Source organism: Rhincodon typus, chromosome 13 (assembly GCF_021869965.1).
Source record: "Rhincodon typus isolate 14 chromosome 13, sRhiTyp1.1, whole genome shotgun sequence".
Taxonomy (NCBI): domain Eukaryota; kingdom Metazoa; phylum Chordata; class Chondrichthyes; order Orectolobiformes; family Rhincodontidae; genus Rhincodon; species Rhincodon typus.
The window spans coordinates 25,478,419-25,501,754 of NC_063344.1; the positions used below are offsets into that span (position 1 = coordinate 25,478,419).

The 23,336-nt window shown below is 41.1% G+C and overlaps 1 protein-coding gene across 1 annotated transcript in view; it reads left to right on the forward strand.

Moving 5' to 3' along the window:
• The first annotated feature begins 6,219 nt into the window (after nucleotides 1-6,219).
• tnk2b (tyrosine kinase, non-receptor, 2b) overlaps nucleotides 6,220-23,336 on the forward strand; it is a 252,032-nt gene continuing 234,915 nt past the window's right edge. Inside the window, exon 1 of the mRNA XM_048604620.1 lies at nucleotides 6,220-6,461. The gene's annotated coding sequence lies outside the window, so the exon portion shown is untranslated. The remainder of the gene's footprint in view (nucleotides 6,462-23,336) is intronic.

Here is a 23,336-nt window from a genome sequence, read left to right on the forward strand (position 1 = left end):
TATCCAACAACCAGATTCTGAGGCTTGCAAACTTTGTTCCTTGCAAACGTTATTGACTTCCCTTCCAACAAGTTGCATTCCTTGTCTTCAGTTCTTTAAACTTCTGAAATACAGCAAGGTTAATTCTCAAAAAGAAACTCGATGTACTTAGCCCAAACTTGTAAGCTTTCACACAAAGGCTTAAACTGAGCCAGACATGCCTAATCACACCCATTTGTCGCTATTGGAATGGGGTGCCTGTGTTTTTGTTGATAGACATCACATTTTCTGTACCTCTTGCGTGATTCCCACCCCTGAGGGATTATTTTATCCCCATTCCAGAGGGATCCTCCTGGATTCTATTTGCACCAAACAAAACAATTGCTTTCAAATAACTGAAACATGAATTTTATCCTAAATTATTCTTAGATCAATTTTACTACTGTTTTGTACAGTTATGTTTTGAACTAATTCACCAGCTTTAAAACATACTGATCCAGACTCTAAAGGGTTAATGAATCGCTATTTGGCTTCAACAGGACAAGTCTATAAAATACACAGACGAAGACATAGAGATGAGACTTACAACAAATATTTTTCTGTTTTTTTCAACGGCATTCTAGGTTTCCTGCAGTGTTTCCAACCTAATGAACTCTCCTGTCTGAGTTTAATTTCTCTACAGTCTTTACTGGGATTAAATTACAAGTGGACCCATCCTGTCAACTGCTTCCCCTTAGCTACTGGATTATCCACCTCTGAGATAACTCCTTGGATCATTCCCTCTCCGATAACTGGAACCCACCACTGCTTAAGAAGTAGTTTGCCTGCAATGTCTTTCATGAATAACCCATCCACAAAATATTCTGCCATTTCTTTATCATCACGGCCTTTAGCTAAACTCATCATACTGTAAGATTAACTGTATATTATTTTGTAAGACCCTCTTATTTGGGTCTAAATGTTCTGGACCAGAGATCACTGGCAAGAAGGTATTAGTGTCAATGGTCATCTCACCATTTTCAAGCTTGATACAGAGGTGACAATCTTATCACATTATCACTGACTTATTTTTCCCAATGGATAAAGGTTAGAATGCTGCATACCAACACTATGGATCGTCATTAACAATCACTCGAAACATTACGGATCCAGTTATCTGAGTTTTATATTAAATATTCGCAGTACAGAGTATCCTTGATATGGTCATATTGGACAACAAGCCAAAGTTTGTTAACGTGTGCTTCAGCTAGTTTGCAGCCAGTTCTAGATTTGAACATCTCCCAAGTTCACCAAGATACCTACAATTGAATAGGGAAGCTGAGTGCGTTGTCAGGACAGTTAAACCCCTCTTGGAAAGAATACAGCTCTATATGGCACTATTAAATTATATATCTACCCCACCCCAATGTGATCTAGCATCAGAGATGTTGAAAGATAGGAAACTAAATACTCAGCTCCTCAGTCTATCAAAGTGGTTGATTCCACATTTATACCTACCAGACTTTCAAAAGATATATATCAGTGACTAATCCCATCATGCACAGCAGGGCACACACTACAATAGATGCTACCGTACAAGATGGTTGCCACATTAAGGACAGGAGCAACAGGTGTAGGTCAAAGATCTAAACAGAAAAGAAAGAGTCATCCAAGAGCTAGCAGACAAGCAGAGTCATATATTGTCTGTACTTCTGAAAGATTTATATAAAGGAACTACAGGAAACGTATCTAAATCTGGGTTAAGCATCCACCACTCTTCATTTGGAATGAACTCACTGAGGAACTTGATAATATGAGAGATCGACAGATATCAACTTGTCAGGAAGAGAATCAAATTTAGCCAGCTACCCACCTCCAGGTCTGAAGCAAACATATTCCAGGAAACTAATGAAGCTTCCAGGTCATCTGAATTTGTAAAGCCAGAGATCTGTGGCGCAATTGGTTAGTGGTAAATGTAATTCCACACACAACTGTAGTACATTAATAGTGGAAGAAAGGTTTGGGGGAGATGTATGATATGAATCTGAAACAGTCCACAAGCATTAATACTGAAGAGTGCCAATAGTACCACCCAATCATGTTGACATATAGGCTTGTAGACAGAACAACTTAGGATCTTGAAGGAGTGGTTAGGTTAAAATTGTTTTTTTTCAAAGTCTCTAATTACATCAACTATATCAATGTGACTTGTAACTATTAGCTAACACACAATAAACTATTTTTCATTAACAATAAAAGACTTTTCTAGTTAGACCAGGAAATGGTTTTCTTTGATCATATTAATCCTGTAGCATCCTACAATTAAAGAGGATGGTGGCAGTAACTCTTATCGTGAGCAGCAGCTAATAAAGTGCAGAGAGCTGGTCATACCCAAATAACAGGTACAAGTTGTTATGGTGTGTGGCTTGGAAGAAAACCTGCAGGTGATTGTCTTCCTATGTAGCTGCTGCCCTTGTTCTTCTAGTTGCAGGTTTTTAAGTCCTGGCAAGGAAGCTTGTAAGTAGCTTCAGTCTCTGAGGAGTTGTGAATGGGTACTGAACATTGTGCGACCATCAATGAACATCCCTGCCTCTGACCATATGATGAAAGAAAAGTCATTGATGTGGCAGTTGAAGATAGTTTGGCCAAGGACACTACCATGAGGAACTCCTGCAGAGATGTCCTCGAGCTGAGATGACTGAGCTCCAGCTATCATGACCATCTTCCTATATGCTAGGTATGAATCTAACCAGTGGAGAGTTTTCCCCTTATTCCTATACACTCCAGTTTTGCTATGGCTCTTTGATTCCACAAGGTCAAATGCAGCCTGGATATTAAAGACAGTCACTCTCACCTCACCTCTTCAATTCAGCTCTTTTGTCCATATTTGAACCAATGCTGTAATGAGATTAGGAGTTGGGTGGCCCATGTGGAACCCAAATTGAGTGTCTGTGAGCAGGTTATTGCTAAGCAAGAGCTGCTTGATAGCACTGTTGATGACATCTTCCATCACCTTACTGATGATTGAGGTTTAATTGATGGGTGGTAATTGGCCAAGTTGGATTTGTTCTGCTTGTTGAGTACACGTTTCCAAATTTCCTTATTATCAGGTGGATGACAGTGTTGTAGCTGTACTGAAACAGTTTGGCTTGGGGTGTGGCAAATTCTGGAGCAACCATCTTCGGTACCATTGCCCAAGAGTTATCAGGGCCCATAGCCTTTGCAGTATCCAGCGCTTCCAGCCACTTCTTGATATCATATTCAGTGAATTGGGTTGGCTCAAGATTGGCATCTGTCAGCAGAATCACCCATTATTTCATAATTACCGTCGATGTCAAGATCCACAATGAGGCACTAGGCAATACATTTGGAGGCTCATCTCAGCAAGGGCATTCAAACCACTGCCAATGTGCTTGCACAGTCTTTGGCCATCAGGAGAACAGGGCGTTTGGTGACAAAGACATCAAACACATTACCAGACTCATGTTACTACAGGAGTAGTGTAACCAGCCCCAACAATGCTTTGGAGACAATGTATTGCAGACACTTTAAATTTCTTGAGAAAGATCAGAAGTCACATGACAGCAGGTAATGATCCAACTGGTTTATTTGATGAAGGAGCAGTGCTCTGAAAGCTTGCGATTTCAAATAAACCTGTTGGACTATAACCTAGTGTTATGAGACTTCTGACTTTGTCCACCCCAGTCCAACACCAGCACTTCCACATCTTGCGAGAGATCACCAGCAAAACATCTGTAAAATCAACTGGCAGGACAGGCACTCCAATATCAGTGTCCTCTCTTAGACCAACATCCCCAGTACTGACACATTGGTTATGATTAATCAGTTGCATTGGGTGGGCCACAGCCTAACACAAGACTTCCAAAACATGGTCTATGCTCTGGGATTTGTCACAAGTGGTTATCAGGAGGGCAGAAGAAATACTTTAAGGATATCTTTAAATTTTCTCTGAAAATATGCAGTATTCCCATTGACTCATGGGAATTTCTAGCCCACGACTGCCCAATTTGGAAAAGAAGCATCCATGAAGAAGCCAAGCAAATTGAGTGCTTTCGGCAGGCCCAGATGAGGAGAAACTCAAACAGCAGAAAGAACATGTGAAAAACTAGCATACCACCCATCTGCTTCAGCAAACACCTCCTGCCCAACCTGGGGCTGCATTTGTGGATACAGCATTGGATCTCAGGACTCATAACACATCAGTAGAAGAAAGTCAATCTTGATCCTAAGGTACTAATAAGAAGTAAAGCTGAATTTTTACATCCTTAACATTGTGTTCAATTCCTCTCGTAATAAAGCATAGCACTCCATTAGCGTTCTTAATTGCTTACTGTATCTGCATTGTAACATTTTGCAACCCAAGCACTTGAACACCTAGATCCCACTGCACTTCAGAATTTTGCAGTCGTTTTGTATTTAAATAATACTCTACATTTTTATTCTTCCTGCCAAAGTGAACAACTTCACATTTTCCTACATCACTCCCTGTCTGCCAGATTTTTCCTTACTCATTCGCCCTATCTCTGTCTGCAAATTCCTTACTCCTTCCCAACATACTTTCTTACTTATCTTTGTTTCATGTACAAATTTAGCTCCATGGCTTTGTTCCATCCTCTAAGTAATTGATATATAATCGAAAGAGACTGAGGCCCCAGTTTGTGAAACTCCACTCATCACATCCTGCTAAAGAGAAAAAAGATCTATTTATGCATATTCTCTGCATTTTGTCGGTCAGCCAATCTTCCATCCATTCTAATATGTCACCCTTGACCCATGAGCTTCTACTTTTCACAATAATCCTTTATATGACACCTTGTGAAATGCCTTCTGGAAATTCAAGAATGGTGTGTTTACAGGCTCTCCTTTATCCATAGCACTCCTACAAAGAATTCCAATAAATTGGTCAAACATGATTTTCCTTTTCACAAAGTGATACGGGCTCTTCCTGATTACCTTGAGCTTTTCCAAGTACCCAGCTATAACCTTCTAAATGAACGTGTTTGAGCTGGCCAATAGTTTTCTGCCTCTCAGCCTTCTTGAATAGAATATTTTACAATGTGATGGAACCTTCTTCCAATCTAGTGAATTTCAAAAAGTTAAAATTATTTCACCTTCTACCTCATTATCCACCTCTTACAACCTTAGGAATGATGTCTACATGGACCTGGAGACTTGTCAGTATGCAGATCCATCAGTTTGGTCAGTACCTTTTTTCTAGAGATTGTAAGAGCAACTTTAACCTGGGTTGTTCCTGTTTACTGCACATACCAAGTGCTTCACAATCAGCTATCTCAAGTACCAAATATAAGACAAAGATGATAATTAATTGCTGCTTTTAATTTTTGCCAAATTTAGTTGCTAAAATCCTCAAATAAACTTGCGTCTTTCTACTATTTAAAAAGAACCTGTAAAAAACTCTTTTTGAGCAAGTCTTTGACATGTTTTCCTCATGCTCATCCACTTTTGTAATTAGCACTCTCTTGACCTAGAAATGTGCATATTAGTCAGCCCATTTGTCTTAATTCTGTTCATTGTGTGAAAAGAACCAAAGAAATGCAAGTTGTTAGTAGTCTTTGTCAGCAGTAGCAGCAGAAAATTCATTGCCCATCATTGATATCATGTTAGTATGATATATGGCTGGTTTAGTGGCATTTATGTAACAATCAAGTGATCATTGTGAAGGGTCACTGGCCTCAAAACATTAACCCTTTTCTTTCCACAGATGCTGTCAGACCTGTTGAGTTTCTCCAACGATTTCTGTTTTTTGATCATTACGTTGTGTTCCCTGAAAATGTAAAACTGTTTGTGGAAGGTTCATGCTTCTGATGGCAACTTTCAGCAGCACAATTTTAATAATAGAAAATTCGAAAAATTAACTTATTTTCCACCTTCGAATACTGGTAGCCTTGGAGGCAAATAAGGACTACAGATGCTGGAAGTCAGAGTCTATAGGTGTGAGGCTGGAAAAGCACAGCAGGTCAGACAGCATCCGAGGAACAGGAAAGGCAACGTTTCGGGCTGAAACCCTTCATCAGAATAGCCTTCCCACGACTAGACCACGGCTCCAGGGAGACAGTGCGCATGCGCATTACGCAGCACTCGGCGCCAGGTAGCCGGCAGTCCGCATGCGTACTACTGCTAGTGAGCCGGAGCCCCTACCGGAAATCTGCATGCGCGTGGTGTCACGCTGCCAAAAAGACTGGATGGGGAGTCCGTAGGTCGCATGCGCACCGACGCCGCCGCAGTCGACACCTGTGTGCGAGGACTGGACGTCCGCATGCGCATTGCCGCCGTCGCCGGAGCTGGTGAACGGGAAGGGGCGGCAGTCCGCATGCGCGTTCTGGCTCCGGTACCGGAGACTCAGACCAGCCGGTAGTGAGCGTTCGGTGTTGGAGTTTGCAGCAGCAGCAACAGCAACAGCAACAGCAACAATAAATTGCTGGGGTTTGAGTCCCATTGGAGAGAATGAACCTGTGGACTAGGTGAGTACGGTGATTTTCCTTTTTTGCGGTGCAGACACACCTTGACCGGGGTCTCTCATCTGTCACCGTAGGTCCCTGGGTCGGGTATCGAAGGCTTTTCAAAGTTGGCAGCACCAACCGCAGGGCCTGCCCAAGGGGGTCACTTCTCCTGGCAGTTCTTTGTTGTCCAGATACCTGGAAAGTTTTAATACTTCTACACTTCAATGAGAATGGAAATGATCGTTTTGATGCTTTATGGATTTTCAATTCACCGAAAGATTCTCCAGGCTCTTAAGAGGGCAAACCCAGTTTAATGAATGTTTTTGGTCAAGGGGTGATGTGATTTCCGAACTGAGGCTAGTAATCGTTTTACACGATTTGTACTGTTATTCTACAGCCGTGTAGCAATTCTAGATTTTAAACATATTGTCTAATTATTTATAGAGCGTTTTGTTTAATTGTATATGCCAATCCTGATTTTAGTTTCATTGATAAGCGGTAAATTGGAAGAGATGGTACCTTTGCTCAGGCTACCTTTTATGAATCTAGCATCTTCCTTAGGAACAAACCAAGGTTTTCCAAAGTTCTCCTTTTAACTGCAGGTCCACTGATATATTACCAGGTTTGAATCAAAATTTCCGTACGATAGGTGATGACATATTTGTGTTTCCGAAGTGCCTATTTCGCGATGTTTTAACTCTGTAATTATACACAAGCAATAAGCAATCTAAGATGCAATCAAAAGGGTGGAGTGTGATTTTTGTTATGAACTGAGTTGTTTGTATCTGGAACGCACTGACTGTAGAATAGTCAAAGTAGGTTAAATACTGTATAATACCGATGCAATTTTGGAGTGATACGGTTTTAAAGCAATAACAAATAAAAGTGACAGAAGCGAAAACTCGGGTCAGGCAGCACCTGTGGAGAGAAACAGTTCATGTTTCAGTTTGTGATCTTTGCTTTTTAACAAATAAAAGTATCTATCTTTATGAGAATTCTGTCATTTTATTAAGAGCAGACAATGGTTGGATATGGATAAACCTGAGTTGTTTCTGAAACTGTTTTGTTTTGTGCACTGCAGTATATTGATGATTTGAATGTCTTGGCATTAATCAAAAGCTCTACGAGTCTCTAGAATCAATATTTTTTCTTTCTCGTTCTACAATAAATAATCGCTTGAGTAAAAACAAAAGCCCACATAGTAAACTTTAGCTGTTAGAAATTGATGTAAAAATATCAAATGATGGAAGCACTTAACAGCAGTTCAGCATTGATGGTAAGAGCAGAGCAGTTAACATTTTGAATGCATACTCGTTAAAACCGATCTTTCAGCATATGCTGTCTGACCTATTAAACGTTTCCAACGTTTTTTTTTGTTTTAAGCTTGCAAACATGTTTTCACTTCCATACAATGTTTTATGTGGTAGTAAGTAGAATATTTGAGGCATATTCCATCGTGTAAAAGGCTGTTTGTAACATCCCATACTGTATTGGTACACCTGATAAATAATTCTACATTCGTTCCTCTTAGTCGGACGGTTTAGGTTCAAATCCCCCTATACACATTTGAGCACAAATTTCAAGCTGTTATACATAATGCCTAAGCATGAACGCATAAACTTGTAAAATCATCATGCACCTGCTATAATCTCAAAATCATTTTAATGTGACAGAAAGTTGCAGTTTGGCTGTAATTTGGTAAAGTAAACTGCTGATACCCATTGACAATGTGATTTTTATAAAAAGAAACCTTGACCGTTGAGTACAAGGAGGTTTTTTTTTAATCGTCAGTCCAGAATATTGTTTGGGGTGGGATGGTGCCTCTTGATTACAGTGGGACAAATTTGACTTAATTTTCACTGTTGATTATCATCGACTGTTTCTGTTGGCACTGTGTCGGGCTGTTGGGTCTAATTGCCTGCCATCTGCAGAAGAACAGATGAGATTCCCAATAGTTTCTTATGAGATCTTGCCAGTTAGGACTGCTCAGGTCCATTTTGATATTATGATGGGCTTAAGATGTGTATTACGGTCTGAATCACTGCCTTCAGGAGAAGAGAGAGATTGGTAAAATGGTGGTAAACCTGTACTTAAAACTGAAATGTATTCAAGGATTCTGCCAATCAAGTGTCCTAAGCGAAACTCCTGTAAACTGGAACAAAAACAAAGTTGCTGGAAAAGCTGTGAAGGAAAAAACAGAGTTAATGTTTCGGGTCCGGTGATCCTTCCTCAGAAATCAATGTTACATCTCACTGGACCTGAAACGTTAACTCTGTTTTTTCCTTCACAGCTTTTCCAGCAACTTTGTTTTTGTCCCTGATTTACAGCATCCACCGTTCTTTTGGTTTTTATCCTGTAAACTGCTTCCTAGACTGAGGTTTTTTTGTCGTCTAAGACTTGTTTTGAATTTGTTTCTAAGCATTCTGTAAGTTTGCTACACTAATAATTGCAGTTATATCTATTAGCTTGTTTCATACAGGACATTACAGTATGATTGTGAGAAGAGTGGAGAGTTTAGAACTATTCTCTGCTTGCTTATGGTTATAATGAGGCCATCTGACAAAAAAAGAGGATTTCACAAAATGCAACAGTCAATTTATTTGCTGCTTCTGAATTCTGTACTTAAATGGAAGTGAATTGACTACAATGTCAAGGTTGTTGATAGCTAATGGAACACATTCACAGTTTGCTCATTTTTTCTGATTCATTTTTGTTGGGTATTTCAGAACAAACAAAACAGGCAGCCTTATGACTGGATGGGAACAATACAGAGGCTCCAATACATGTTGTAATTTGCCTGCCACTATTTTTCTGTTCAGCTTATACTTTGTGTGTGTATGAGTGGTAGATGAAATCTTTTATTTGGTGAGTGCAGATACACATGCAAAGAGACTGAACCTGAAAGATTAGTTAATGGCGGTGTTCTCAGTCATTGATTTAGCCAAACAATTTGTGGTCATTTTTGATCTGTGTTGATCCTATGATGATGTATTCTTATATTTGGAAGAAATGACATTAATTCTAACTGGCAAGAAGTGTACAGTAGTTATTATTAACCTTTGCAACCAACTGAAGATTGCAGTTCACCGATTTGTGGCATTAGAACAGCAGGCACACAGGAAGAGCACTGTCTTAATGTTCCCTTCCAAGCCACATCATCTTGACTTAGAAATATATTGTTGCTCCTTTACTGCTGCTGTATGATATCCTGTAATGCCTTACTTAACAACACTGTGTTTACTTACACCACATAGACTGCAGCTGTTCAAGAAAGTGACTTTACAACACTTGAAGGGCAATTATGAATGAGCAATCAATGCTGGTCATGCCACTGATGCTCACATAGAGACATAGAGTCATAGAGCCATACATCATGGAAACAGATGCTTCGGTCCAGCGAGTCCATGCCAAACATACTTCCAAACTAAACTAGTCTCACCTGCCTGAGCTTGGCCCATACCACTCCAAACATTTCTTATTCATGTACTTTTAAAGGTTGTAACTGTACCCACATCCACCACTTCCTCAGGAGGTCCAATCCACATTGGATTTAAAAAAAAAAATTGCTCCATGGCTTTTTTCAATCTTTTCTCCTCTCACCTTAAAAATATGCCTCCTGGTCTTGAAAATCCCCACCCTAGGGAAAAGATCCCTCCATTCGCCTTATCTATACCTCTCATTATTTTTTAAACCTCTATCAGGTCACCTCTCAACCTCCTACGCTCCAGTGAGAAAAGTCACAAACTATCCAGCCTCTCCTTATACCCCAAACCTTCCATTCCCGACAACATTCTGGTAAATCACTTCTGAACTTGCTCCAGCTTAATATTCTTTCTATAACGGGGAGACGAGAACTGGACACAGGATTCCAGAAGAGGCCTCACCAACGTCCTGTACAACCTCAACATAGCGTCCCAACATCTGTAGTCTAATGTCTGGGCAATGAAGGCAAGCATGCTGAACACTTTCTTAACCACCCTATCTATATGTGATGCAAACTTTAAAGAATTATGAACCTGAACCTCTGGGTCTCTCTGTTGTATAAAATTACCCAAGTTTTAATTGTATAAGTCTTGTCTTTGTTTGTTTTACTAAAATGCAATACCTTGTGTTTATCTAATTTAAACTCCATCTGCCACTCTTCAGCCAATTGACCCAACTGATCGAGAACTCTTCGTAATCTTAGATAATCTTCTTCTTTGTCCACTATATCATCAATCTTGGTGTCATCCACTAACCATGCTTTCTATATTTCTCATCTAAATCACTTATAAAAATGACAAACAAAAATGGACCCGGCACCAATCCCTGTGGAACACTATTGGCCACAGGTCTCCAGTCCAAAAAACAACCTTCACCATCATTCTCTTTCTCCTGCAGTTAAGCCAATTTTGTTTCCAGTTGGCAAGCTCAGTTTGAATCCCATGTGATCTGATATTACTAATTGGTCTACCATTCGAAACCTTGTCAAAGACTTTAGTAAAGTCCATGTAAACAACACCTACTGTTCTGCCTGCCTTCATCAATCTTCTTGGTTACTTCCTCAAAAAACTCAATCAAGTTTGTGAGACACAATTTTTCTTGCACAAAACTATGCTGACTATCCCTCATTATTCCTTGTCTCTCCAACTGCATGTAAATCCGTTCTTTCAGAATCACTTCTAACAACTTACCCACAATGAAAGTCAGATTCACAGGTCCATGGTTCCCAGGCTTCTCTTTACGTCTCTTCTTAAACAAAGGCATAACATTAGCCACTCTCCAGTCATTCGACACCACACCCATATTTATAGATTATACACATATTTCTGCAAGACGGCCTGCAATTTCCTCCCTAACTTCCCACAAAGTCTTGGGATACACTAGATCAGGTCCCGGAGATTTATCCACTTTTAAATTTTCTAAGACCTCCAGCACTTCCTCTTCTGTAATGTGAACTGTTTTCAAAACATCAGTATTTATTTTCCTGAGTTCTCAAGCCTCCATTATTTTCTGCACAATAACAACTAATGCAAAATATTCATTTAATATCTCTCCTATCTCCTGAGGTTCAACACAAAGGCAACCTCCTTGAACTTGAAGGGGCCCACACTCTCTAGTTGTTGTCTTGCTCTTAGTAGACTTGTAGAATTTCTTTGGATAATCCTTAACCTTTATTTGCCAAGACTACCTCATCCTTTCTTTGCCTTCCTGATCTGCCTCTTACAAATGCCCTACACCGTTTATACTGTTCAAGAGATTTATTTGAACACAGTCGTTTAAATCTAATATGATTCTTTTTTATCTTTGAATAGAACCTCAATATCTTTATTCACGCATTGTTCTCTAATTCTACCAGCCTTACCTTTCACTCTAACAGGAACATAATGACTCTGAACTCTCGGTATCACACTTTTTGAAAGCCTCCCACTTATCAGACGTTCCTTAACCTGCGAACAGTCGACTCCAGTAAGTTTTTTTTAAGTTCTTGTCTCATACCATTAAAATTTGCCCTACTCCAATTAAACACTTTAATTTTTATGGAAGGCTTATTCTTTTCCATAACTATTTTAAAATAAGTAACATTATGATACTAGACCCAAAATGTTCCTCTACTTTCATTTCAGTCACTTGCCCTGTCTTATTACACAAGAGAAGGTCAAGTTTTGCTCCTTCTGTAATAGGAATATTAACATACTGATAAAGAAAATTTTCTTGAATACATTTAACAAGTTCTTCACCATCCAAACTTTTAAGACTATGGTAGACCCAGCCAATGTTTGGAAAATTAAAATCACCCACTATTACAACTTTATTATTCTTACATATATCTGGGATCTCTCTATATATTTGTTCCTCAATTTCCCTCTGACTATCAGGAGAATGAAAGAATTAACAAGGAGAAATTGTGATGGTTGTAGAGTTGCGAATAAATAACAGAGATGATCAAAAGTCACTTGCATTTGTATAGCATCTTTTCCATAATAAAAATGACCAAAATTGATTCACCTATAGACACTATTCAACCACTTCATCTTCATTACAAGAGGCCCCTTGATTAAATGATTTTGTTTGCAGGCTGTCCATACTCTACGCTTGTGAATCTATATTAATTGGATGTATGATAGACCTTGAGTTTTCAATGTCTCTAATTCATAGAGTTTTATTTCATTGTACATAAGCTATGCAGTTATCAATTTGTACTTTGTCTTGCATATGCAAGACAATCAGGCCATGAGGGGCTCTAAAACACTAGTTGGTGCCTAGATTTTCATGCAGGACCAATGCCAAGGAAATTGAGAGAAACTCCAGTTCGCTGCACAGTTCTTGCTTGTTTTTTTTTTAAATTCATTCATGGGATGTGGGTGTCACTGGCTAAGACGTACTCATCCCTGTTTGCCCAGATGAAAGTAAGAATAGATAGAAAATAGAGAGTGTGGAATCACGTGTATGCCAGACCAGGTAAGTGGTAGCTTTCCTTCCCAAAGTGAATTACTGGGATTTTTTTTACAATGTAGAGAGCCTATTGCTGAAGCATCTTGGGCATTTTTATTATGGTAAAGATCCTACACAAATGCAGGGGCTGCTGCCTATCTTCTTGAATTTGCACATTTTTAAACATTATAAGCCTCTTTTTTTCTTTTTTTTAATCGCCTCCGTTTCATCATTTGCCATGATGGGATTCAAGCCCATGTTCCTTCGACATTAGCCTGGGGTGCTGGATTACTAGTCCGGTGACATTACCAGTACACCACTGCCTCCCCAATTCCTTTGAGTCACTCCAGAGAAAATGGAAAACGTTGTAAATTGTCACAGGAACATTGGCTCAAGTTCAGCACCTTGCCAGAATCAAGAACAACAATAATGTAAATTGTTCATTCTAAATATATATCTCATTCGGCAGTTTTGTTTTTCAGAGCTGCTGTTTCTCTCCAAGCAGTATGTCATCTTTTTTGATTCTACTTAATGGAAATCAAGCAGATTACAATAACATGAATGTTTTTTTGGATACCTGGAGCAGTTGCTGATTGATAGTCGCTTTAAAGTATAGTTACTGTCAGTGTTCATGTTTCACTTCTGTGTAGGTTTTCTGATTAATACAATAAAGAACTGGGAACAGCTTGAGTTTTTTTTATTTTATTATTAGTCATTAGGATAGGTACTAATTATGTAATGAGCATTCTTATCATATAAATGGTACTTTGGAGCTATTGCAGGCAGAATTTTGATCAATAAAGTCAGAGGATGCCATAAAATGTTGGGATAAGTGATTTTAAACTTACTTGTGAACCATAAAGTGACTGAACTAATCTTTACTTTCAGTTTTCAGATTACAGTTACAAATTCTGTTTGTCTGTTATTATTTCTGATTAACTCCTTCATGTAAGGGTAAAAATGTAACAAAAACAGAAATTACTGGAAAATCTTAGCACGTCTGGCAGCATCTGTGGTGAGAGATCAGAGTTAATGTTTTGCGTCCAGTGATGCTTCTTCAGAACAGAAGGGTAAAAATATGTTTATTCGTGACCACAGTGCTGCACACCCTTCTTATGTTGGATTTATACTTTAGAGAAATTAGATTACTCCATATATAAATGGTAATATCTCAGCTATTTGCAGTTGATAAGAAAATTTATATTCAGCATAGTTACAAGTGATCAGAACTGAGATATTTCACTGTCTTAAATCTCAGTATAGTTGAATAGTTGTGGAAATCTTTCAGTGATCACTATCCATCTTCTGTCATGATAAATTCCTGTTTGTTTGTTTGCGTCTTGCTGTGACAAATTGCTAAATACTGGAATAAAATATGTTGGATTGAACTAAAAAGCATGTTTAGCTTTGCTTGTATGATTCCCTAACACCCACTCAACTTGTCAATGCATTACTGTCATGTAGTATGATACTCCAAGCTCTGTAATCCAAAAGACTTTTTCAGAAGTAATTGTAAAGATTTTTTTAAAAAAGTAATTGTTTGCACCACTTTCCAAAATTCAAGAATCAAATTAGAGCTGCTCATTGCAAATTAAAGATAGAGGAGAAACATGAAAATATACCTGATTAAAGAGTTGTGGAATAATGTGTATTTTTGTAGTTATTATTTTCTTTGTATCATAATTTAACTAACCACACAATTATTTGATTTATTAACAGCTGTGAATATCAGAAGAAAGGATTAGTCAAGGTTGAAACTTGTGCTGGTCTTAATTTCCCACTTTGTTGAATTAAATAAATATAAACAGTATGATGGGAATTTCCAGAATTCAGAGGTTATGTTGAAACAGCACTGATTTGATGTTGGTAATCCCATAAAGGAATGGGAAAATTAGCCAAAGTTCTTGTTCCTGCTTACTGTCGTGTTCTAAGAAGTGTGTTTGTGTTGGATCGGAATGAGATACATTTGGGCTTGACCATAATTTCATTAAAGATGAATATCTGATGCACTTCCCAGGACACCTGTGAGGAACAACTTGGTCGTACACTCGTATTCATTTTGCTGGAAGAAAGCTTGAGCTAATTGCTCAATATTGATCAGAAACACAGGTGATCATGTGGCACATTGCTATTTGTAACTGGTCTTGGCCGTTGGCAGTTTAAGAGGAAAAAGATACTTGAAATTAAATTAAAATTTGAGCATAAATATTCATGTGACTAATCGGCTCCTCCCCCACTGACCTGAGTAGGGAGTCGGGAGAGTTTGGCTAGGAGGCGGGAACAGAGACGGGGCAACTTTAAGCAAGGACTTGGTATACTTATTTACATACATACATTCTGATGCTTGCCACATCTTTTCTTGTACAGCTATCTTCTGAAATGAACACACACAAATCAACATTTAAAATAAGAAGAAAAACTACATATTGCGTATAAGAGTTAGTAGGAACTGCAGATGCTGGAAAATCTGAGATAACAAGGTGTAGAGCTGGATGAACACAGCAGGCCAAGCAGCATCATAGGAGCAGGAAGGCTGATGTTTTGGGCCGAGACCCTTCATCAGAAGTGGGGGAGGGGAAGGGGGTTCTGAAATAAATAGGGAAAGAGGGGGAGGCGGATAGAAGATGGATAGAGGAGAAGATAGGTGGAGAGGAGACAGACAGATCAAAGAGGTGGGGATGGAGCCAGTAAAGGTGAGTGTAGGTGGGGAGTTAGGGAGGAGATAAGTCAGTCCAGGGCGGACGGACAGGTCAGGGGGGCGGGATGAGGTTAGTAGGTAGGAAATGGGGGTGCGGCTTGAGGTGGGAGGAGGGGATAGGTGGGAGGAAGGACAGGTTAGGGAGGCGGGGACGAGCTGGGCTGGTTTTGGGATGCGGTAGGGGGAGGGGAGATTTTGAAGCTTGTGAAATCCACATTGATACCATTGGGCTGCAGGGTTCCCAAGCGGAATATGAGTTGCTGTTCTTGCAACCTTCTGGTGGCATCGTTGTGGCACTGCAGGAGGCCCAGGATGGACATGTCGTCTGAGGAATGGGAGGGAGAGTTGAAATGGTTCGCGACTGGGAAGTGCAGTTGTTTATTGCGAACCGAGCGTAGGTGTTCTGCAAAGTGCTCCCCCAGCCTCCACTTGGTTTCCCCGATGTAGAGGAGGCCACAACGGGAACAGCGGATGCAGTATACCACATTAGCAGATGTGCAGGTGAACATCTGCTTGATGTGGAAAGTCTTCTGGGGGCCTGGGATGGAGGTGTGGGGGCAGGTGTAGCACTTCCTGTGGTTGCAGGGAAAAGTGCCGGGTGTGGTGGGGCTAGAGGGGAGTGTGGTGCGGACAAGGGAGTCACGGAGAGAGTGGTCCCTCCGGAAAGCAGATAAGGGTGGGGAGGGAAAAAATGTCTTTGGTGGTGGGGTTGGATTGCAGATGGCGGAAGTGTCGGAGGATGATGTGTTGGATCCGGAGGTTGGTGGGGTGGTACGTGAGGACCAGCGGGCTTCTTTTTTGGTTGTTATTGTGGGGACGGGGTGTGAGGGATGAGTTGCGGGAAATGTGGGAGATACGGTCGAGGGCGTTCTCGACCACTGAGGGGGGGAACTTGTGGTCCTTGAAAAACGAGGACATCTGAGATGTACGGGAGTGGAATGCCTCATCCTGGGAGCAGATGCGGCGGAGGCGAAGGAATTGGTAATAGGGGATGGCATTTTTGCAGGAAGGTATGTGGGAGGAGGTGTATTCCAGGTAGCTGTGGGAGTCGGTGGGTTTGAAATGGATTTCACAAGCTTCAAAATCTCCCCTCCCCCTACCGCATCCCAAAACCAGCCCAGCTCGTCCCCGCCTCCCTAACCTGTTCTTCCTCCCACCTATCCCCTCCTCCCACCTCAAGCCGCACCCCCATTTCCTACCTACTAACCTCATCCCGCCCCCCCTGACCTGTCCGTCCTCCCTGGACTGACCTATCTCCTCCCTACCTCCCCACCTACACTCACCTTTACTGGCTCCATCCCTACCTCTTTGACCTGTCTGTTTCCTCTCCACCTATCTTCTCCTCTATCCATCTTCGATCTGCCTACCCCTCTCTCCCTATTTATTTCAGAACCCCCTCCCCCTCCCCCATTTCTGATGAAGGGTCTAGGCCCGAAACGTCAGCCTTCCAGCTCCTATGATGCTGCTTGGCCTGCTGTGTTCATCCAGCTCTACACCTTGTTATCTCATGTGCATATAATGTCTTATTCTAAAACAAGAACCCTAATGGTAAATGGCCATTTGCTGAAAATTTGTAAGGCATGTTGGCTTGCCTGAATTTGTTGTGAAACTTCTGGGCCATATTGCACCCCTCATGAGTTTGCAGGAGTGCTCTGAAACCTTGGATTTCCATACACACTCTTGCTGAAAGGTCAGGTGAGGTTGGCAGCAGAGGCACTTAGGTGGTGGTAGCCTCCAGTAGATTTCAAAAATGTGCTACCAGTGGTTTGAGACACCTTGGCAGTGACTCTTGAAGTGAGCATGGTTGGGGGTGGGATTCAAGGGAAAGACATGACCGGCTGGTTTCTGTGTTTCTCTCGATATTGTCTTACCCAAATTGTGTTCTCATCTTTTAATGGTAGTTCACGTTCTATGATGTGGTTCCATGTGTGCAACCAGCCTTTTGGCAACTTGCCCAAGATTATATTTTTCTTGTATCAATTACAAATTGAATGTGACTGGCTACTTGACATATAGCATTCTTCACACCTGGCTGGATTTTATCAATCAATTACATTTATGTTCTCTGTTTCAAGGAGGTATTATTGGATAGTTAGCAGGAACAGGAATCCTGTGTTTTGTTTTAATTCTTCTCTCTTGATAACCCAAGGATGTTGCTTGGCCAATGTGACATAACGACTCAAGTTTGGGAACTTCCTAATTTGCATTTGTCAGCACTTCACCCTGTAAGGAATTTACAATAGTGCCAATTTGAATTCATATGGGGCCTTTTAATATAACAAAGGTATCGGACAGATCGGAGATGTCAGCTAAAGAAAAGTCCAAACAAACGAATACGTAAATTTCAAGTTATTGTGGGAGTTAGGTAATGAGTGAAAAGTTTCATTGAAAAAATTAGGGCTCAGGTTTTTAAATATGAGGAAATAGGATTTGTGGAGGAAGCACCAGAAAATAGTACACAAATTTTATCAATGAGTGTTGTTTCAGTAAGGGTAGAGGCTATGATATGTTGGGAGTGGGATAGGAGGACTTCACGTGTGGCTCTGTATTGCCGTACAGTAGTAAGTCGTTAACAGATTATTCAACAATATAGGGCATGGTGGCCTTCGATCCTGCTCTTCCATCTGCTCTTTTCTGAAAAGAACTTTAACAGGTTAAACATTTCCTGGTGAGGCACTGTAACAGAAAGAAAAATCAAACGATTAACAGAAATTTGTTCCCCTGTCTATTGACTCTAATAAGGCAGTCCAAGGGGTCTCAATTAATAACAAGAGTTAGAGGCAGATTTAGAGGCAGGTCTAAAAGTAGGGGAAGGGGATTCACCTCCCTGCAGTTGGCTCTGGAGTGAGTTGGGGTCTAAGTTCCTGGAGTGCCAGGACAGGAACTGGAGGATGGAAGTGGTCTGGGAGAGGTGTAGTTGGTAAGTATGGGGTCTGTTTTATAGTTATTCAGGCGTTAGACTATCTATTTAATACTTTAAATTTTCCCGGCTAATTATCCTGGAGCTTCTTTGAATTCTTTGATTTAAAATGGACACTTTTTTGGAGTTCCAGGCATAGGGGAATTGCTCACTGGAATCTTCAATTTCCAATTCGTTGAGCGTTTGCATGTTTGGGAATTCTGCAGAGCTTCCATCTGCAAATCCCATCTACAATGGAATAATGACTGTCTGGCTGTCAGAAAATCCAGGACAATATTTCTTGTATATAGCAAAACACTAATTTAGTTTTGTTTTACTGTTTTAATTTGAAAGATTGTTTCTGTATTCAGGAGGTTGTCAGCATTGACACTGCTATTTCTGTACAGGTGATTATTTGGGACTTTCAGAGGGACAGTATTGATTGTACAATAGATTGCTATATTTGATATATGACAAACGTAAGTGAGGATAATTAACTTGTTTTAATTTTAGTGAACAGCTTACTCAGACAATTTCTGTCCTCTTGCTTCCTGTAATTTGGATTCAGATGTAGTACAGATTGAAAGGATTAAACTTTCTGTCTCCACTGATTGCTAAGGTGAAGATTGCTATATGAAAAGCAAATTGTTAGATGGGAGAATGTAAGTCCTGGCATTCTGAGTGACTCCTTTTCACCATGTGCATTTTAAGGGAAATGACTAACTAGTAATCTAGAAGCAAAAACAGAAACTGCTGGAAAAAAATTAGCAAGTCTGGCAGCATCTGTGGAGAGAAATCAGAGTTAATGTTTCGGGTCCAGTGACCCTACTTCAGAACAGAAGTTCATGTAGCCATTCCGATTGTCGCAAAAACCTATCCAATTTTAGAAGAGGAAATCTGTCATCCTTATTTGGCCTGACCTGGCCTATATGTGACTTCATATCCACTACAATGTGCTTGACTCTGAACTGCCCAGCAAGTCACTCTGTTTTAAGTTTGTAGTGGGATGATACAACTAAGAAATGAAACCTGATGGACCACCTGGTATTGATCTAGACACTGGAAATAACAGTGGTAAACTCAGCTAAATTGTCCCTGCAAAGTCCTATTTACCAGTATCTGGGGGCTTGTGCCAAAATTAGGAGAGCTGTCCCACAGACTAGTCCAGCAATATCCTGACAGAGTTACACACACAGTCATACCTTACAATGACCCAGATGCTGTCCCTAGGTATGTTTTGACTCACCGGCAGGACAGATGCTCTGACTGGTACACAGTCAGGGAAGAATTGCCTTGGGAGTTCTTAAAATTGTCTCTTTACCCCTGAAGTCTCATGGTATCAAGGTAGACATAACTAAGGAACCTATTGCTGAAGTTCCCATCTGCTTCAAGGAGACCACCGTCATCCCTGTACCTAAGAAAGCACATGCAATATGCCTTAAAGACTACTGCCCAGTGGCTTTTACCTCAATAATCATGAAATGCTTTGAGACGCTGGTCATGGCCAACATCAACTCCAGTCTCCCAGCCTGCCTTTATCCCCTACAATTTGCTTACTGATGTAACAGGGCCACAGTGGATGCCATATCCCTAGCCCTGCACTCATCCTTGGAACATCTGGATATAAAGGACACTTAGATCAGACTCCTGTTCATTGAATACAGCTCCGCCTTCAACAGCATTTTTGCCTCCAGACTGATCTCAAAACTCTGTAACCTTGGTCTCGGCTCTGCCCTCTGCAACTGGACCCTCAGCAACTGGACCCTCAGCTTTCTGACCCACAGACTGTAATCAGTGAAGATAGGTAACTGCACCTCCTCCACAATAACTCAACACTGGATCCCCCCAAGGATGTGTCCTCAGCCCCCTACTGTATTCCTTGTCTACCCACGACTGTGTTGCCAAGTTCTGAACGAACACCATCTACAAGTTTGTTGATGACACCACCATAGTAGGATGGATATCTAACAGTGACAAGTCAAAATAGAGAATGGCGTTAAAGGGCTTGGTGACATGTTGCAATGAGAACAACCTCTCTCTCAACTACGGCAAAACTAAAGAACTGATCATTGACTTCAGAAAGAAAGGAGGAGAACGTGCCCCATGTACATCAACGAAACTGAGGTTGAGAGGGTGGAGAGCGTCAAGTTCCTCAGAGTGATGATAACCGACAACCTGTTCTGGACTTCCCATGTAGATGCGATGGTCAAGAAGGCAGAACGATATCTCTTCTTCCTCAGGCAGCTCAGGATATTTGGCATGTCCATAAGGATCCTCACCAACTTCGACAGATGCACCACTGAAAGCATACTGTCTGGGTGCATAATGGCCTGGTGTGGCAACTGCTCTGCCCAGGACCGTAAGAAATTACAGAGGGTGGTGTGCACAGCCCAGACGACCTCAGAAGTCAACCTTTTGTCCATGGACTCCATTTACATGGCTCACTGCCGCGGAAAGGCTGCCAACTTCACGAAAGACCCATCACAGCCCGGTAATGATCTCCTTCAACCTCTTCCATCAGGCAGAAGATACAGAAGCCTGAACATACACACAAGCAGGTTCAGGAACAGCTTCTTTCTGGCCATTATTAGATTGATGAATGGACTTTCTAGCCTCAAATAATGATGATCTGGCTAACATTGATCTTGCCAAGTGCATGCCCTGTGCAATGTAACCTGTATGCCTCTGTCTTCTTGCAACCTCTGATCTGTACATCCTTGCTTACTATGATCTGTCTGTACTGCTCGTAAACAAATCTTTTCACTGTACTTCAGCACACATGACAATATATCAATCAATCATCTGCTAGCAGTTGATGAATCAGTACCACAACATGTTAACACTACTTGAAAGATGCACAGAGATTAGCTAGGGCACAGATTTTACTCAGAATGTGGGACTTCAGTGTCCATCACCAAGAATCTCTCAGTAGCACCACTGCTGATTGAGTAGACCAAGTCCTGCAGGACGTAGCTGCAAGTCTGTGGCAGTTAGTGAGGGAACCAATGAGGGAAGAATATATCTGACATTATGCTCACCAATCTATCTGGTCACAGTACTAGTAAGAGTGACTATTTCACAGATGGACTTGTGGACTTTGCTAAATTGGATAGACTTTATACAGATCTAGCAACTCAAACTGTGTATCCATGAGGCACTGTGAGCCGTCAGCAGCAGAACTGCACTCCACCACTAATACGTGATCTCATGGGTTCGTGTCCCCCTCACTACACCATAACTATCAAGCTAGGAAATGAACACAGAAAAGTTCAGGAGGGCATGCCAGGAAATACATAAGGCATAACTAACAATAAGCTGTCAAACCAATAAAGTGGCAACATAGGTATGCCAGACATTCGAAGCAGTATGCAATAGACAGGCTGAGTGATTCCCACAATGAATGGTTGTGTGAATGATGGAGGAGCTCAGCACATCAATGCAAAAGATAAAGCTTAAGCATTTACATTTATCTTCAACCAGTAATGCCAAGTTAACCATAAGATGTAGGAGCAGAATTAGGCCATTTGTCCCATCAAGTCTGCTCTGTCGTTCAGTCATGGATGAATGTTTTTCAACCGTGTTCTCCTGCCTTTTTCCAGTAATCCTTGATCCCCTTTCTAATCAAAGATCTATCTATCTCTGTCTTAAATGCAGTCATGATTTGGTTTCCACAGTCCTCTGCGACATTGAGTTCCACAGATTAACCTCTCTCTAGCTGAAGAAATTCCTCCTCATCTCTGTTCTAAAGAGTCATCCCTTTTCTCTGAGGCTGCGCCCTCTGATCCTAGTCTCTCCTACCTGTGGAAACTGCACCTACATCCACTCTATACAGGCCTCTCAGTATTCTGTAAAGTTTTAATTAAATCCCTCCTCATCCGTCTAAACTCCATCAACTACAGATCTAGTGTCCTGAACTACTGCTCATACGACAAGGCCTTCATCCCTAGCATCATTCCTGTAAATCACCTCTGGACCCCCTCCAATGCCAGCACATCATCTTTAGAAATGGGACCCAAAACTGCTAACCATATTCTAAATGCAGTTTGACCAGGGCCTTTTACAGCTTCAGCAGTACGTCTCTGCTCTTGTATTCTAGCCATCTTGAAATGAATGCTCACATTGTATTTGCCTTTATGACTCCCAACTGAACTTCACATTAACTTTAAGAGAATCCTAAACTCGGACTCCCAAACCACTTCAGATTGCTGCAGTCTTTCCCTATTCAGAAAATAATCCAGGCCTCTGTTCTTATTACCGAAGTGCATAACCTCACACTTTCCCATTTGCCACTTCTTTGCTCACACTCTCCTAGCCTATCCAAGTCCTTCTACTGCCTCCCTGCTTCCTCAACACTACCTGTCCCTCCACCTATCTTCGTGTCATCTATAAACTTAGCAACAATGCCGTCAGTTCCTTCATCCAAATCGTTAATGTATTATGTGAACGGTTGTGGTCCCAAAATGGACTCCTGTAGAACTCCACGAGTCACAGGCTGCCATCCTGAAAAAGGTCCCTTTATCTCTCCTTTCTGCCTTCTGCCAGTCAGCCATCATTTATCCATGCCAGTACCTTGCCCCATGAGCTCTTATCTTATTTAGCAACCTCCTTTGTGTCAAAGGCCTTCTGGGAATCCAAATAGATCATGCCTACTGGTTCTCTTTTGTCTATTACCTCAAAGAATTCTAACAGATTTGTCAGGCATGACCTCTCCTTGACAAAGCCATCCTGACTGTGCCCTATTTTACCATGCACTTCCAACTACTCTGCAGTGTCATCCTTAATAATGGACTCTAAAATCTTACCAGAGATAGTAGGAACTGCAGATGCTGGAGAATCTGAGACAACAAGGTGCAGGGCTGGATGAACACAGCAGGCCAAGCAGCAT